The sequence below is a fragment of the Molothrus aeneus genome, chromosome 22, assembly GCF_037042795.1.
Source record: "Molothrus aeneus isolate 106 chromosome 22, BPBGC_Maene_1.0, whole genome shotgun sequence".
Lineage (NCBI taxonomy): Eukaryota > Metazoa > Chordata > Aves > Passeriformes > Icteridae > Molothrus > Molothrus aeneus.
In genome coordinates, this window is record NC_089667.1 from 1,363,016 (window position 1) to 1,378,504 (window position 15,489).

Here is a 15,489-nt window from a genome sequence, read left to right on the forward strand (position 1 = left end):
GCTGTCCCATCCCAGGCTGCAGCACAACAAACCTGCACGAAAATCTGCGATGCCTCCACTTCCAGCCCAGTGCATCCAAAGCACGGCTGAGGAAGCAGCTCCACATTGTTTGTTCAGACTTTACCAAGTGGCCTTGAGAAGGAAATGAGATCTTATTAGGGACTCTAATAATGCTCCAGATCATCCTCCGTACGGAGCAGATCTGAAGGATTAGCAAAACAAATGAAGTAATGACTTTTCTGTGAAATTAAAATTTTGTAAGATAATCCAAAGAGGAAATAGAAATTTTATTTCAATTATGCATTAAACTTTCTCAGCTTGTTTTGGGTCAGGGTTTGACCACCAGGGAAAACTTACAGCAGCACTGGGCCAGAAGGAGCTGAAATCCTTAAGCCTGCTCCGGGGTGGACCCGTCATGGCTCTGGACTCCTGAGCACCCTGGCATGCTCCCAGGCATGCCCAACAGCCCCAAATCTAGCTTTTCCCAATTAAAATCCAGGCTGTGGAGCACGGACACGCTGCACGGCTGAGCTGGTTTGTCCTCAGCAAGAGCTGCAGGAATAATTGAAATTCCTGGCGTTGCTCTGAGCTCAGGACTCCCGGACAGAGAAGCTCCTGACAGATGGACCATCCCATTCCTCACTGATCACAGACCAGAGCTGTGTCAGGAGGGTCTGGGGATAAAATTGGGACTGAGCACCATTTCTGACTTGTTTTAAAGGCTGAGCCCATGGCAGTGATTCCAGCCCTGCTGGTGTGACTGGGGACAAAACCACCTGGGCAGGTGCAGTTTGTGTTTTACACAAGATGTTTTACACAAGATGTTTTACACAAGATATTTTTATTAAAACAGAATTCAATTAACAGCTTGGATTGTCCCCAGATGGAGAACAAGGATGTGTCACTCCATGGTGGCCCTGAGCAGCTGAGCCAGGCAAGTCTCCATCACCAAATCCAGCAGAAATTGCATCCCAGAGCTCCATCCCCGTGGGATGCTGCTCTTCAATGGCAGGTGTTGGTTTTCCCAACAGCCTTTCCCTTTCTGGCAAGTTTTAAGTATTCTTTACAAATCCATTTTCCACGGGGGGAAGCAAGGTGTGGGAGGGGACGCTTGTGACAAGCCGCACTTGCTGTCACCAATCCGTGCCATGAAAGCCCTGCACTCACATCATCCCACATCCTCCCAGCTCCCAGGGCCTGCTTATGGCCAGGAAAGAACACTGGGTAAATAAATCAGTAAATAAAGCTGGTAATTCATTAGGAGCCACAATCCAGGGAATGTCACAGATGGTGACACCACAGCTCAGATCGGGAGCCTCCAAAGTGAGGAAATGAGAGGTTAAAGGCATTTCCTTGGTTTTGTGAGCTGCCTCAGACAGGGCTCTTATCTTAATTGCTGCAGCCCCAGCCTTTCTCCGCACGCCTCCGACAACAAGCACGGCTCTTTGTCCTCTCCAGTTATTAAAGACTCGGCTCTGGATCACAGGGATAACAGACAGGCTCACTGAGGATGTGCCTCTCGAGGCAAAGCCCAACAATCTCCTTTTTCCATCTTCTCAGGGCACCGGAGACATTCCAGAATCACAGAATATACTGAGTTGGATGGGACCCACCAGGACTGAGTCCTGCTCCCAGCCCTGCACAGGACACCCCAGGAGCCACCACATGCACAGGAACATTGTCCAGATCTCTGGAATTCTGTCAGGCTCGGGGCTGTGAGCACTTCACAGAATCACAGAATCACACAGGGTGGGAAGAGACCCTCAAGATCATCGAGTCCAACCCATTCCCTGACACCTCAACTAAACCCTGGCACCCAGTGCCACATCCAGGCTTTTCCCTGGGATTAAATCCTTCTGTCAGTATTTGAACACTTTGCTTTTGTCCTCTGGAGCAGAGGGTGGGACCCCACCCTGTCCCCAGCCTGTGTGATGAGGAAGAAATCCAAAAGTCAGGCAGTTTCCCATCCCAGATGGGAACGTGTCCCAGCCATCTGGAAGCAGGTGGCTGTGAGCAGGTAGCATATGAAGCTCACTAAAGCTTTGTGTGAAATATCTTGATTTCAGCTTTTTTTTTAATCCTCTGGGAGATAAAAAAGCTCCACACCACCAGGGTTGTACTGGGAGATACCCAGGAGCTGGTGACAGCCCTGGAGAGAGGATGGACAAGGGAGGGTGACATTCTTGGAGAGAGGATGGACAAGGGATGGTGACAGTCCTGGAGAGAGGATGGACAAGGGAGGGTGACATTCTTGGAGAGAGGATGGACAAGGGATGGTGACAGTGCTGGAGAGAGGATGGACAAGGGACAGTGACAGTCCTGGAGAGAGGATGGACAAGGGAGGGTGACATTCTTGGAGAGAGGATGGACAAGGGATGGTGACAGCCCTGGAGAGAGGATGGAGGAGGGATGGTGACATTCTTGGAGAGAGGATGGACAAGGGATGGTGACAGTCCTGGAGAGAGGATGGACAAGGGACAGTGACAGCCCTGGAGAGAGGATGGAGGAGGGATGGTGACAGCACTGGAGAGAGGATGGACAAGGGATGGTGACAGCCCTGGAGAGAGGATGGACCAGGGATGGTGACAGCCCTGGAGAGAGGATGGACAAGGGACAGTGACAGCCCTGGACAGAGGATGGAGCAGGGATGGTGACAGCACTGGACAGAGGATGGACCAGGGATGGTGACAGCCCTGGAGAGAGGATGGACAAGGGATGGTGACAGTCCTGGAGAGAGGATGGAGCAGGGATGGTGCCCTCCATCAGGATATGAGGGTGAGGGATCAGCCTTTCCATTGGGGCTGGGTATGGGTGTTGCTCACCTTAATTTAATGTTCATTCTTGAGCTGCCTTGTAGTGAGTCCATCTCCTCCAGGAGGCACAGACAATCCCCCTGGACAGATCATTCCCCACACAATCATTGAATTTCCAGCACTTTCCCCCCCCAAATCTTTTCATGCCTCCAAGAATCAAATAAAACCCTTCTTTATTTTGTTTATCTATTTCCAGGGGGGTCCTGACAATTTGGGACCCAAAATCCCCTGATGAAGGTGGTGTTTCCCCACCAAAGGGCATTTTCCAGCAGCTTTGGGAGGACAAATGTATCCCTGTATGTGGGGCAATAGAAAGGGAATTTCTTCCCAATGTTTGCTGACACCCAGGAACTGCTGTGGATCAAACAGCACAAGGTGAAGATGCTGAGTCAGGGAGGAGGATGGTGGGGCTTTGCTTCTGCAGCATCCAGATCCCACAGGATCCCTCACAAGCAGCCAATGGGCCCAGGGAGATTAGGAAATACCCAGGGATAATAAAAAAAAAATCCATGTGGGATTAAAATAAAATAAAATAAAATAAAATAAAATAAAATAAAATAAAATAAAATAAAATAAAATATAAAAAGAATTCCATTAACCAAAATATGAGCATGGGATATCCAGTGGAGAAATCTGTCTGGGATGTGGAGTGGGGAATGGCATTGCCAGCATTTACCAGAACTACATCCCAAAATATTCCCAATAAGTGTAATGTGCCACATCAGCACCATGGAAAACAGTCCCTGTTGATTCCTTCAGACTCCAACAGATCCATAATGGGAAACAAATTTTGTGTGACTCCCAGGATGGATGAGGCAATGGGCAGTTGTGATCCTGGCCTCGGTCAGGAATTCCATCAATTCCATCAATTCCATCAATTCCATAAATGCCAGAGTCAATGTTTCTGGAGCGTTCTCTCCCTTCGGAGCTGGCCAAGACTGACAGCTGTCAGTGGAGCTGACGTCCCTGGGATGAGGATGGAGAGAGGCAGCCCATGGATGTTGCACGTCTGAGGGAGAAAAAATCACTGTAAGGAATGGGCAGCCCTGGAGCAGCCTGGGAAAGGAAGCAATTCCCAATGGATATTTCTATTCTAGGAGGTCTGCAAGTCTTCTCAATTCTGCCAGAAGGAGAAAAAAACCTCTAAACTTAAGAACCTGCTACAAATGGGGCATGTCAGAGTTATTCCAAGAGCAGTCTAGCTCTTCCCTACACATTTCTATTTTTGGTGGCACAAACAGTGGCTCAGGTTGTCTGGGAGGTGTCAGGAGTGATCCATGGTTTTAAGAAGTCCTTACATATCTCCAGCTCCTTTGGTGGGTGCTTCTCATTCCCCACCTCCTCCCTGACTCCTTTGCAGTCCCTCTTTCCAAGCTCATTCCTGCCAAAGCCATCAACTCTGCTTTTCAATAAAAGCCAGGACTCCTGAGTGACTCTGGGATCAAGGGATTTAAGGCAAACCCCACCAATTTTCACAATTCTTTCACCCTGAGCACCAGCAGTGCCTCAGCTCGGGGCTTTTCCCACCTGCAGTTGATTACAGGGAAAACTGGAGAGCTGGAAATGAGCCCTGAGAAAGGCTGGGCTGAACTTTTCATGGGAGCAAAAGAGAAAATGGCCATGGATTGTTATTATGCACATCCTGGAGTCCCTGAAAGTGCTGCTGAGTGGAGCTGTGCATGCACAGGGACCCATTCCTGCATCCAGAGAGGAATATATGGACCATGATAAGTTCCCAGCTGGAAATGCATTACTTTAGCTTTATCTCCAGAAATCCCTGGCATTGCTGCAGGTTTTGGGGTGTCTCCTTCAATCCTCTCACTTCCAGGGGATGATATTCAATCCTCCTGCCTCCTTGACCATCCCTTTTCAGAGAAACAGGGATTTGGGATCATCCTGCAGTGATGCTCTTAATGTTTATACACCAACATTTGCAACTCCATCTCTCTCCAAAAAATACCCAAATAGCACCAAATTCAGATTTCCTCCTCCTTCCCATAAGTGCTGTGGCTCTGGGCAGGTGTCAGCCTCACATTTCCTTCTGGAGAGGAGGATTTTTTGGCAGTTTCTGGATGTTCTGAACAAGATTATGCCTCATTTTGGATAAAACCCCTCTTTTGGCCAGGGCAGCCCCTCTCCCTGCAGAGCAATGGGAATATTTGGGAATATTTGCACTGATCACAGTGCAACCATTTGAATTCATGTGGAGGCCAAGGTTATCCAGAAGAGAAGTTTAATTTCAATTAGTGGCCAAGATTGCTCTTTCTCATCTGCTGCCTCTGTAGTCCTCCCCTTCAATTAAAATGGAGTTTCTGCAATGGGAAATTAGAAAAATTACCAACAATTCCATGGAATGGCAGCCTGTGCTTGAGCCCAAGTTGCTGCACATCCCTTTGGGAAGAAAACTGGGATGTGGGTGGGTTCCCTGATCCCCTTTTCCTTTCACGTCCCCACACCTTTGGTTCCAAATACACAATTCCTAATTGAGTTATCCCAACACTTCTCCCCTTTCCAGCGGGGTGGGTCTCTCCTGAGGTTTTGAACCAGAACAAATTTCCTCTTTTCCAAGCATGATATCCCTGGGGTGAAGCTCTGCAGCAAATTAGGAATTAACATCTGCAGCAGCACGTTACCCACCACGCCAATCACGGCTCCAGAGCTGCCCACCGTGTCTCCCTTGAAGGATCCCTGTTGTGTGTTTAATAAAACAGCCAAACCAGGGCTCAAATTTCCTTGTTCCTATGAAAAATTCATTGCTGCAGTTGCTGGGAAGTGTTGAGGGAAAAGCCTGAGCCCATGGAGATGCCGGCAGCTCCGTGGTGATGAGGGGCTCCTGTCCCAGCCCATCCCTAGAAATGGATGTTGGGCATCCAGCAAGGGGAAACTGAGGCAGGGAAGTGGATGCAGACAGAGAATTTGGGGTGAAAAACTCAGGGAAAGGAGCTTCGGTCTTGGCAGCTTCACATTGAATTTAAATATTCCCCAATTCCAGCATCACCAACTCTCCCAAACTCCTGGGTGACTCCAACAGGCAATTTCCAGCTCATCTGCTCAAATATGCACCTGAAAATGCAGCCTCAATTGTGTATTTGATTGTAAAAATTGCAGCTCCTGCTGTGCTGCTTGGTGACATAAATCAGCCAGTGCTGGGGCAGAATCCCAACGCTCCCCTCCGGCACGGAGCAGCCGAGGGAAGGATTTATCTCCAGACCCACTGTTGTTCCCAGGAGAGCAGCACGAGCAATTCTGCATAACAAACATTCCTGGGCTGTGGGATACAGGGGGAACCATCTCCCTGCTCCTTCCTGACAAATCCTCTGGGAGAGGCTGGTGAGGAGCAAGATTTCCACCTGAGTTTGTGGTGCTGATGGAGACACCAAAGTGCTCAGGTCCAAAGGCTTCTGTGGCACCAGGACCACCAGGAATCTGAAATGAAGGGAAGATCCATAGGAAAGTTTTGTTTCAATTTGTTTTTCTTAGAGAACTTTATTGCCCAGGTGGGGCTCACAGGTTCAGTATCATGATATCCAAATTTTGGTGGGGGAAACTGAGGCACTGGAAGGAAACATTCCATTGCAAGCTCAGGATGAGATATCCTGAGTTGGACCCACCAGGATCATCCAGTCCAACCCCTGGCCCTGCACAGACACCCCCAAATCCCACCCTGTGCCTGAGTGTGGTGTCCAACCCCTCCTGGAGCTCTGGCATCCTTGGGGCTGTGTCCATTCCCTGGGGAGCCTGGGCAGTGCCAGCACCCTCTGGGGGCAGAACCTTTCTCTAAATCCAGCCTAAGCCTTCCCTGGATGTGGATGAGCCTCCAGGAGGTGCTGCACAGAGCTCATCTCCCCAGTCTGGGGGTTTTATCACCCCTTTTATCTCTTTAAATCACCTTCTATGGCAGCACCTGCCTTTGGATGGGCTGGAGCTGCCCTGAGCCCCATCCCTGAAGTTGGCAGCTCCCAAAGGATACAGAAATCCCTGGATGCTTTAAAAAAAGACACTGGGCTCTTTGAAATCCCCCTCTCCTGTCTGAAATGAAGGGGAATCAGGATTGAAGGAAAATCTGAAATGAAGAAGATTCACAGGAAAGCTCTGCTTCCATTTGTTCCAGTGGAGGAGTTCTATTTCAGGGCTGGGTTTGCAGGTGGAGCAATGAGCTTCACTTTTTGAGGGAAAACTGAGGCTCAGGAAGGGAATGGCCCACAGCAAACTCAGGGTGACTTTGGATGTGGATTGATGCCTTGTGAAGGCTGACCTAGAACAGAGACTGGACAGAGCTAAAGAATAAAGTAGGGATTTATTAAAAGGCCTCAATGGATGCACCTTGGGCAGCACAAGAGCCCAGCCAGAGCTACATCCAAGATGAACCCAAAATGGTCACAAAATGTACAACCAGTCATGGGGTTTCACACTTTTATAAATTCTGCTCCATTTGCATATTGGAGTTAATTGTCCAGTTCCAGCTTTAGCCCATGCAGTCCCATCCTTGTTTTTCTCTCTCCAGCCCACGGTGTTTGTGCTCTTGGGCCTGAGATTTGGATCATTTGTCCTTGGTCCCCAGCTGGAGCAGGAATTGTTTTGTCTCCCTGCTCTGTGCACAGAGCTCACCATCCCATAATGTGAATCCCAGACCCACACACTAAAGCAACACAGAATCTGAAAAATATAAAAGCTAAACTCTGAGGCATCAGGATGAGCATCCAGGAGGTGATTCCAGGAGCTGTATCCCTCCCCTTTTGCCCACCTGGTCCATCTGGCCTCATCATCCCTTTCAGCTCTTTAAAATCTTCTCATCCCCCTCTTTAAAGCACTTTATCCCTGGGTGGGATGAAGCCACCCTGAGATCCATCCTGGTGTCTGGCAGCTCCCAAAGGATACAGAAATCCCTGGGTGTCCCACAAAAAACCACTGGGCCCTTTGAAATCCCTCTCTGCCATCCTGGGAGCCGAGCAGCCAGCTGGCAAGCTGGGAAGAGAGCTGTGGTTAATAGTAATTAGAGATGTTAATAATTGAACAGATGATGAACCAGGGCGTGGGGAGATTAAAGCAGAGATTTGCCGAGGGGGTTTAGATGCATGAGTCCAATTAAAAAGAACAAGAGGAATTAGACAAAATTGAGGCTGAGTTCCCAAATCCCTTAAGCCTTGGCAGGAGATGGGGATGGAATGAGCTGTGTCCATTCTCTGCTCCATCCCAGTGCTGGATTGGGCCCCTGGCAGCTCCATTGTGGTGCTGAGCCAAGGGCCAGCAGGAGGGGCAGAGCTCAGGAGCACCACAGAGCAGCAGGATGGGCCATGATTCCCAATATTCCCATGGATTTGTGAGGTGTTCCCAGCTCCAGGGGTGTTCATTGTCTTGGTGGAATGGGCAGAGCTCAGCATCACCACAGAGCAGCAGGATGGGCCATGATTCCCAGTGTCCCCCTGGATTTGGGGGACATTCCCTGTTCTGGGGGTGTTCATTGTCTTGGTGGAACGAGCAGAGCTCAGCATCACCACAGAGCAGCAGGACAGACCATGGTTCCCAATATTCCCCTGGATTTGAGGGATGTTCCCAACTCCGGGGGTGTTCATTGTCTAAGAGGAACGGGCAGAGCTCAGGAGCACCACAGAGCAGCAGGATGGGCCATGATTCCCAACATTCCCCTGGATTTGGGGGGCATTCCCTGTTCTGGGGGTGTTCATTGTCTTGGTGGAATGGGCAGAGCTCAGCATCACCACAGACCAGCAGGACAGACCATGGTTCCCAATATTCCGCTGGATTTGGGGGACATTCCCAGTTCTGGGGGTGTTCATTGCCTCAGTGGAAGGGGCAGAGCTCAGCATCACCACAGAGCAGCAGGACAGACCATGGTTCCCAATATTCCCCTGGATTTGGGGGATGTTCCCAACTCCGGGGGTGTTCATTGTCTAAGAGGAACGGGCAGAGCTCAGCATCACCACAGAGCAGCAGGACAGACCATGGTTCCCAATGTTCCCATGGATTTGGGAGGTGTTCCCAGCTCCAGGGGTGTTCATTGTCTCAGAGGAACAGGCAGAGCTCAGCACCACCATAGGCCAGCAGGATGGGCCATGATTCCCAATATTTCCCTGGATTTGGGGGATGTCCCCAGCTCCAGGGTGTTCATTGCCTCAGTGGAAGGGGCAGAGCTCAGCAGCACCAGCAGGATGGGCCATAATTCCCAATATTCCCCTGGATTTGGGGGATGTTCCCAGCTCCAGGGCTGTTCATTGGCTCAGCACATGCAGCCAGCAGTCACCTGCTGCTCCTGCCAAGAGCAGCTCCATAAAACCACCCTGGGCTCGGCCTCTCCACAGCCCCTTCTTCCCAAGCAGCCCTTATCTTCCCAGAGCTGCTTCCTCAGGCATTGCAAATACCACGATCCCTTTCTTCCTAAACACTCCACAGGGGAAACTGGGCATTGAATTTCCAAACAAACCCCTTGGATTTTTTTTCTTTTTTCCCCCTGCTGCTCCCCAAGTAGTTGTAATAATAATAATAATTAATCATAAGCAGAGCTACTCCTCTGAATGGGACAATAGTGACACTGGTTGGCAGCTCTATCGTCCTTCCCAGACAGCAACTCATTAATCCTGGAACAGCAGGAGCTGTTTTTAACACCCCAGTTGTCATGAACAGGGGAACACCCTTGGGATCAATCCTGTCCTTCTGACCCAAAAAAAAGCGATGGTCTGGGTTTGGGGGTGGTTGGAGATGCTTGGAGCACCCCATGAGGCTAGCATGGATTGGATATGCTTGAAATAAAGTAAATAAAACACAACCCCCAGTTTGGAAAAAAACAGGGGAGCAGGAGGCTTGGAACACAAGACCCCGAATTTTAGGGAGGCTCTTCCCACCATGGAGCTGCTCCTTTAAAATTTAATAGTTTATTCCACTTTTTTCCCCTCTTCCCTCTAATTGACTGGTTCAGGGTTTATTTTTCCTCTCTCAAGTAGAACAATGGGAGGGTTTTGAAGCTGGCAATGCAATAATGCCAGAATCTTCACTTTCCCCATTATGATTCCTCATTAGAAAGTTATTTCCCCACGATTTGAAATATAAATGATGCCTTTGATGTCTGCCTCTTTAAAATGGCTCTTTCTAATTTCCTTTTAATTTTTTTTTGCCCAAAAAGATGCTTTCCCCCCCCTTTTTCCCTCCCCAACCCCCAGCACCACTTAACTCACCCCCAGTGCTCCGATGCGCTGCTGTAAACACGGCTTGGGCAGAATAAATAAACTGCCTGGAATTGCAAGATTTTGCTTTGAACAAATGGGATAATTGGGGCAGCTGGAAAAAAAAAAAAAAAAAAGGAAAAAAAGAGAAAAGAAACAGCGTTGGATGCGATTTCTTTTATTATATTTTTTAAAGGAGGGGGAAATAAAGGCTGAGCCTTCCTGCTTGGGAGCGTGGAGGACTGAGTGGTGTGAGCCCAGCTGTCACCAGTTGTGTCCCAGCAGCATCTCCAGCTCCCCCTGCCCTCCCCTTTCCCACTTTTCCTGGTGGGGCAGGAAGGGGCTGCAATGTGCTGGTGCAGGCTCCAGATAAGGCCGTGCCAATTTTGCAGGGAGTTAATTAAAGGCAGTGCTCCTCACTCTGGGGCAGTGCCAGCTCCTGCTGTCCCTCCCTGGCTGCAGATATTCCCCTTTCCTTGAGCGCTGTCCGAAGGGCAGCGGGGACAGAGGGAAGGAGGGGGGTGGATATGCAGGGAAAGCCTTTCCCACCATCATCCCACAGCCCAGAAAGATTTCCTTGGCAAAGCTGGGTGTCTGCCCACGAGTGCCAGGCTCTGCCTGCCTGATGCCGGTGATAAAACCCCGATGTTGGAATTTATTTAATTAAAAACTGATTTTTTCCTTGGCATGGCAGGGTCCCACCCTCTGCCTCCAGATGGATCCAGCGGGCTCAGTGGGGTGTGGGACATCCAGAACTCATGGAGGGTGGGACACAGGGGGGCAGCTGTGGGAGCACATCAGGGAGAGGGGAGAGGAGAAGCGATGCCAGCCCAGGCTGGCAGCATCCCCAGGGACTCTGGGAGCTGGGACATGCTTCCTGGGCAGCAGGAACGGCCTGGTGCCAAGGCAGAGAACTCAAGGGAAAAGCTGCTGTATTATTTTTTATTTCCTTGGTTTAACCTTTCCCTCCCCAGATCCTCTGGCTGAATTTCCAGAGCTGAAGAGTCCCATCAGTGCTGAGCACTCCAGGAAAGCAGGGAAGGCTTGGGGCTGTCCCAGCTGCACAGTCCTGCCCTGGATTTATCCAAGGGATGCTGGCAGGAAGCATCTCCCTGAAAAATTATCATGCTGGTGTATTCCTCTACCCTGTTGCATCCCAAAACTCATGGTTGGCTGGGATTCCAACTGTGTCTACCATGAAAAGGGAGCAAGTCCTGGAAAAACAGGCTGGCAAAAGGGACCTTGGAAGCAGAGAATAACTCTGGAGACACCTAAAAACTCTCAGAAACCTCCAAAAACTCATGGGAACCCCCAAATAAACTCATGGGAAGCCCCAGATAAAAGCATGAAAACCCCCAAATAAACTCATGGAAACCCTCAAATCCAGGGCAGTTTTGTCCCATCTCATGCAAATCTGGCACAACTGACAAGGACTGAGCTCCCCTCAAGTCACTGGATGGTGATGCACATCCAGGATAACTTCCCTGGCTTGGTGGCTCATGGATACCTGGAACAAGCTGCAAATTAAGATGGGAATAGACAGGACTGCATTTCACATCTACATCAGGCTTGTTTTTACCAGCCCTGTGAGCTGGACGATGATTATTTTATAAAATTAGGATATTAAAGAGAGAATCAGGCTCAGATGAAAAATTCAAGAGCAACTCCGATTTAAGTTTTCATCTCCCAGCGATGTCCAGAGGATGGATGTCTGCAGGAAAAGGACAAACTGCGCATTAAAGAGAGAGCCTGATGATAAAAACCTTCACTTAAAATATACATTTCTGCCCCACGTTATTAATAACATGCCAGATTAATATTTTAAATGGGATGAATTTTAAAAAATGTCATTTCCAAGCCACGTTGGAAGGTTTTTGCTGAGATTATGGAATGAGGGGAGGACTCCTCCCTGTATTCATTGCAAGAGTGTGATGTATATTTTATAGATGTTAAATATAAATATCATATTCCATCCTCTCCTCATCCTCTCCACGTTTTCCTGGGTCTGTTTGCACTTTGGAGCCAACACTGACCTGGCTACTTTCAAATGAGGCTGAGGGATTTGGGCTGGGAAAGTCAAAGGGACCCTTTCTGCCAGGAAAAATTCCATCTTCCATGGATTTTCTACTTCCAAAGGGCACGGGAGCAGCTCAGAGCCAGGTCCTCGTGTGCTGGAGCAGCAGGGGGAAGTCCATAACTCACTGCTGGGCCCAGGATGCATAATTTATCCCCAGCAATTCCCATCAATTGGTTATTAAAAGTGCCCTCCCTGGATTAAGCATGAACAAGGGAAGAGATAAATCTCGTTCCCAAGGTAACTAAATCCCAGTTATGCTCCACAGGGAAAACTTTGCTTAGTTTGCCCATTTTGCAGTCAAAAAGGAGTGGTTTGGTGCAGAGCAGGGCAGCAGTCCCATCTTTAACCTCCATGAAGGTCCCTGATCCTCGTGGGCTCTCCAATGACCGTGGGAGTGTGGAAATAATCATATCTTTAAAAATAAAGTGGAGCTGCATCCGTTGGCATCCAGGGCATCATTTCTGTGGAGCTCAGAGTCATTTCCCTGGATGGCCTCTGGATGAGGCACAAAGAGCATCCTGGCATCACTGAGCCAAACAAAATGGAAATAATTAGGGAGAAAAGATAATTTCCTGGAGCAAAGCACCCTCCAAGCTGCCATTCCCTCCCTGCTAAATGCTGAGGATTGGAGCTCAGGGTCTCGTTGAGATAACAACCATGAGCTGCTGGGGAGCCTCTCTGGGGCAGGAGGGAGGATTTGGGAGGATGAAACTGGCACATATTCACTTCTGGAAGCTGCAGTCCTGGGAGGTGGCTTTGACAAGGAAAAGGTGCCCTGAACCCCTGGGATGGAAATGGGGGAGCTGAATTCCCTCCCTCCCAACTCTGGGTGATTTTGTGCCAGAAGTTGGGGCTTTTTTTCCTCCCTGATGTGGCAGTTTGGACAAGATCCACCTCCTCTTGCCCAGGAATGCTCTTCATCCTGCAAGGTCCAGGTGTGCTGGTGCTCTTGGCTGTGTTTTTGGAGGGGGAAGTGGAGGGAAGAGGTCAAATCAACTCCCCTTTCTTTACAGCAATAAATAAAAAGCCATAAATGTCCATGGTAAATAATAAATACAACTAAAAACCCAGAACAGCTGATCTTGCTGCATCCCAACTCCACTGTTTCCTCACAGAAAGCCTCATCAAACAGCCCCAGGCATAAAAGCTTTGGGTTTCCTAATCCTTGCCTCATGTGGTGCTTATTTCCTTGCAAGATTATGAAATATTCTTCCTATTTTCAGGCATTCCTTCCCATTTTCAGGCATTCCACCTTATTTTCCATCATTTTACCCAGCAATTTTTCTCCCTCTATTTCCTCGTGGTCAGTAACTCCCCCAGGTACCAGCACGACCTGAAGCTCTCCACATCCCCCACTGCTTTGCTTCTCCTTGTTGGCATCTTGTGAAAACTGGGAAAAACTTTTCCTAACATTGGTTCCATAATAATGATCCCTCTGCAATTTTTTTTTAAGGTGAAAAAAAGGGCAATAAATCCAATAAAATGGGAGTGCTGGGTGCACACAGGCCCAAACATGGAAAGAATAATTTATTCCTTTCTTTCCCATGGGAGAAATTATCTGGACATAGAGGAAGAGGAGTGGCTCCGGACACAGAAAAGTCTAAGTGGGGATGTTTAAATAATTCAGGCAGAGGAAGGAATAAAAAGCAGGAGGGTGGGCAAAGCAGGGATCAGCTCAGGAGGAGGCAGGTCCAGGCATGGCCGGGCAGGGCCAGTTTGGGCTGGGCTGAACCGATGGGAGCAGGGGGACCCTGCCCTGCTCCGGGTGCTCTCCTGCACCTGCGAGGCTCGGCATCAATAGATGGCACTCAAGAACTGCTCCTTCCTGCTGTCACCAGCCTGGGGATGCTGCAGAGGTCTTGGATCAACTGGGCAACGACTTGGGGAGCTCAGGTGGCCTCCCAGCCCTTCTCACCTGGCTTGGGAAGGCAAAGCCACGAGCTCAGGATGTTCCAGGTCTCCAGGCATGACAAGGACGGTTTAAATTCGAGTAAAAGCTGCTCGAGGCTTCCCAAGGACACACGAGTGTGCTGGCGTCGGGACAGTGCCACATTCCCACCTCCCCTGCTCCCCGTGCAAGGGCAAAAAAACAGGGAGAGAGGGAGGGCAAAACCCCTGCAACCTCCTCCACCAAATTGCTTTTATTTAACAGCCTCGGTCAGCCTCAAGTAGGTCACAAGGCTGTGTGTGTATCTTCAGAATAAAGTCTTTAATCGGCTGATGGATATGAAAAAATAAATTACAGTGGCAAAATGTAATAAACGTTAAAGGGAAAATGATGAGAGTAATATAAGTACATTGATTTAACTAGGATGATATAGAGGAATTGTCTGCTTTATAGGTCTTTAGATGTCTATTAGCAGCTCTGTATTAAGGAATAGGGCTGTTCTCTTGATATACTTAAGAGCTGTCAGTAATTCCTATTTCACACTCCACTGCTTCAATTCAGAGAGCTCCGTGCAGCCCCAGCGCCCCCATCCCGGGCTCGCTGGAGGGTGACCGCCTGCCGCAGGCTCCTGTGCAGCCTCGGGATAATTCAGAGCCCGGGAGGAGCCGGCGGGGCCGTTTGTCTGAGCGCCCTCCCTGAGCCCGGCTCTTCCTCCCCGAGGCTCGTTTGGGGGGAAAAAACCCCAAAGCTTCACTCTGCAGGATCCAAGGTGTGTTTTGCCTGTGTTTAGGATCATACCTGCATTGCATTTTAATTTTTTATATCTGCTTCCATGAGTGTATTTTCACCCGAGGGGTGGGAAATCCATCCTGCTTTTCCTGGTGACCATTTGAGTGTTTCAGCTCAGCTCTCCAGACAGACTTAACGAAAATACAGAAATAGTTTCCCAAAAAGAGATGGAGACAGGGAGTTGGGAGCAAATTCACCCTCTGGGTGTGCCTGGCCCATTGGGTTGCTCCTCAACCAGCTGCAGCAGAGACTCTGGCTCTCCTTCACCTGAAAGTGCACTTTTAATATGAAAAATATATTTTTATTTAAGAAAAATAAAACCTGGCTGAATATTCTGGATGGAAGAAGCAAGTCCTGGCCAAGACAGCCCGGGACCACCCAGATATTTGATGTTTTTCCTTTTCCCTTTATTCCTTAGAGCCCCCAAAGTGAGGAGAAGCCCAGCCCAGCAGCCTCCATCATGGAGAAAAGCTTTAATGAAAATACAGAAATATTTTCCCAAAGAGAGATGGAGACAGGGAGTTGGGAGCAAATTCACCCTCTGGGTGTGCCTGGCCCATTGGGTTGCTCCTCAACCAGCTGCAGCAGAGATTCTGGCTCTCCTTCACCTGAAAATGCACTTTTAGTATGAAAAATATATTTTTATTTAAGAAAAATAAAACCTGGCTGAATATTCTGGATGGAAGAAGCAAGTCCTGGCCAAGACAGCCCGGGACCACCCAGATATTTGATGTTTTTCCTTTTCCC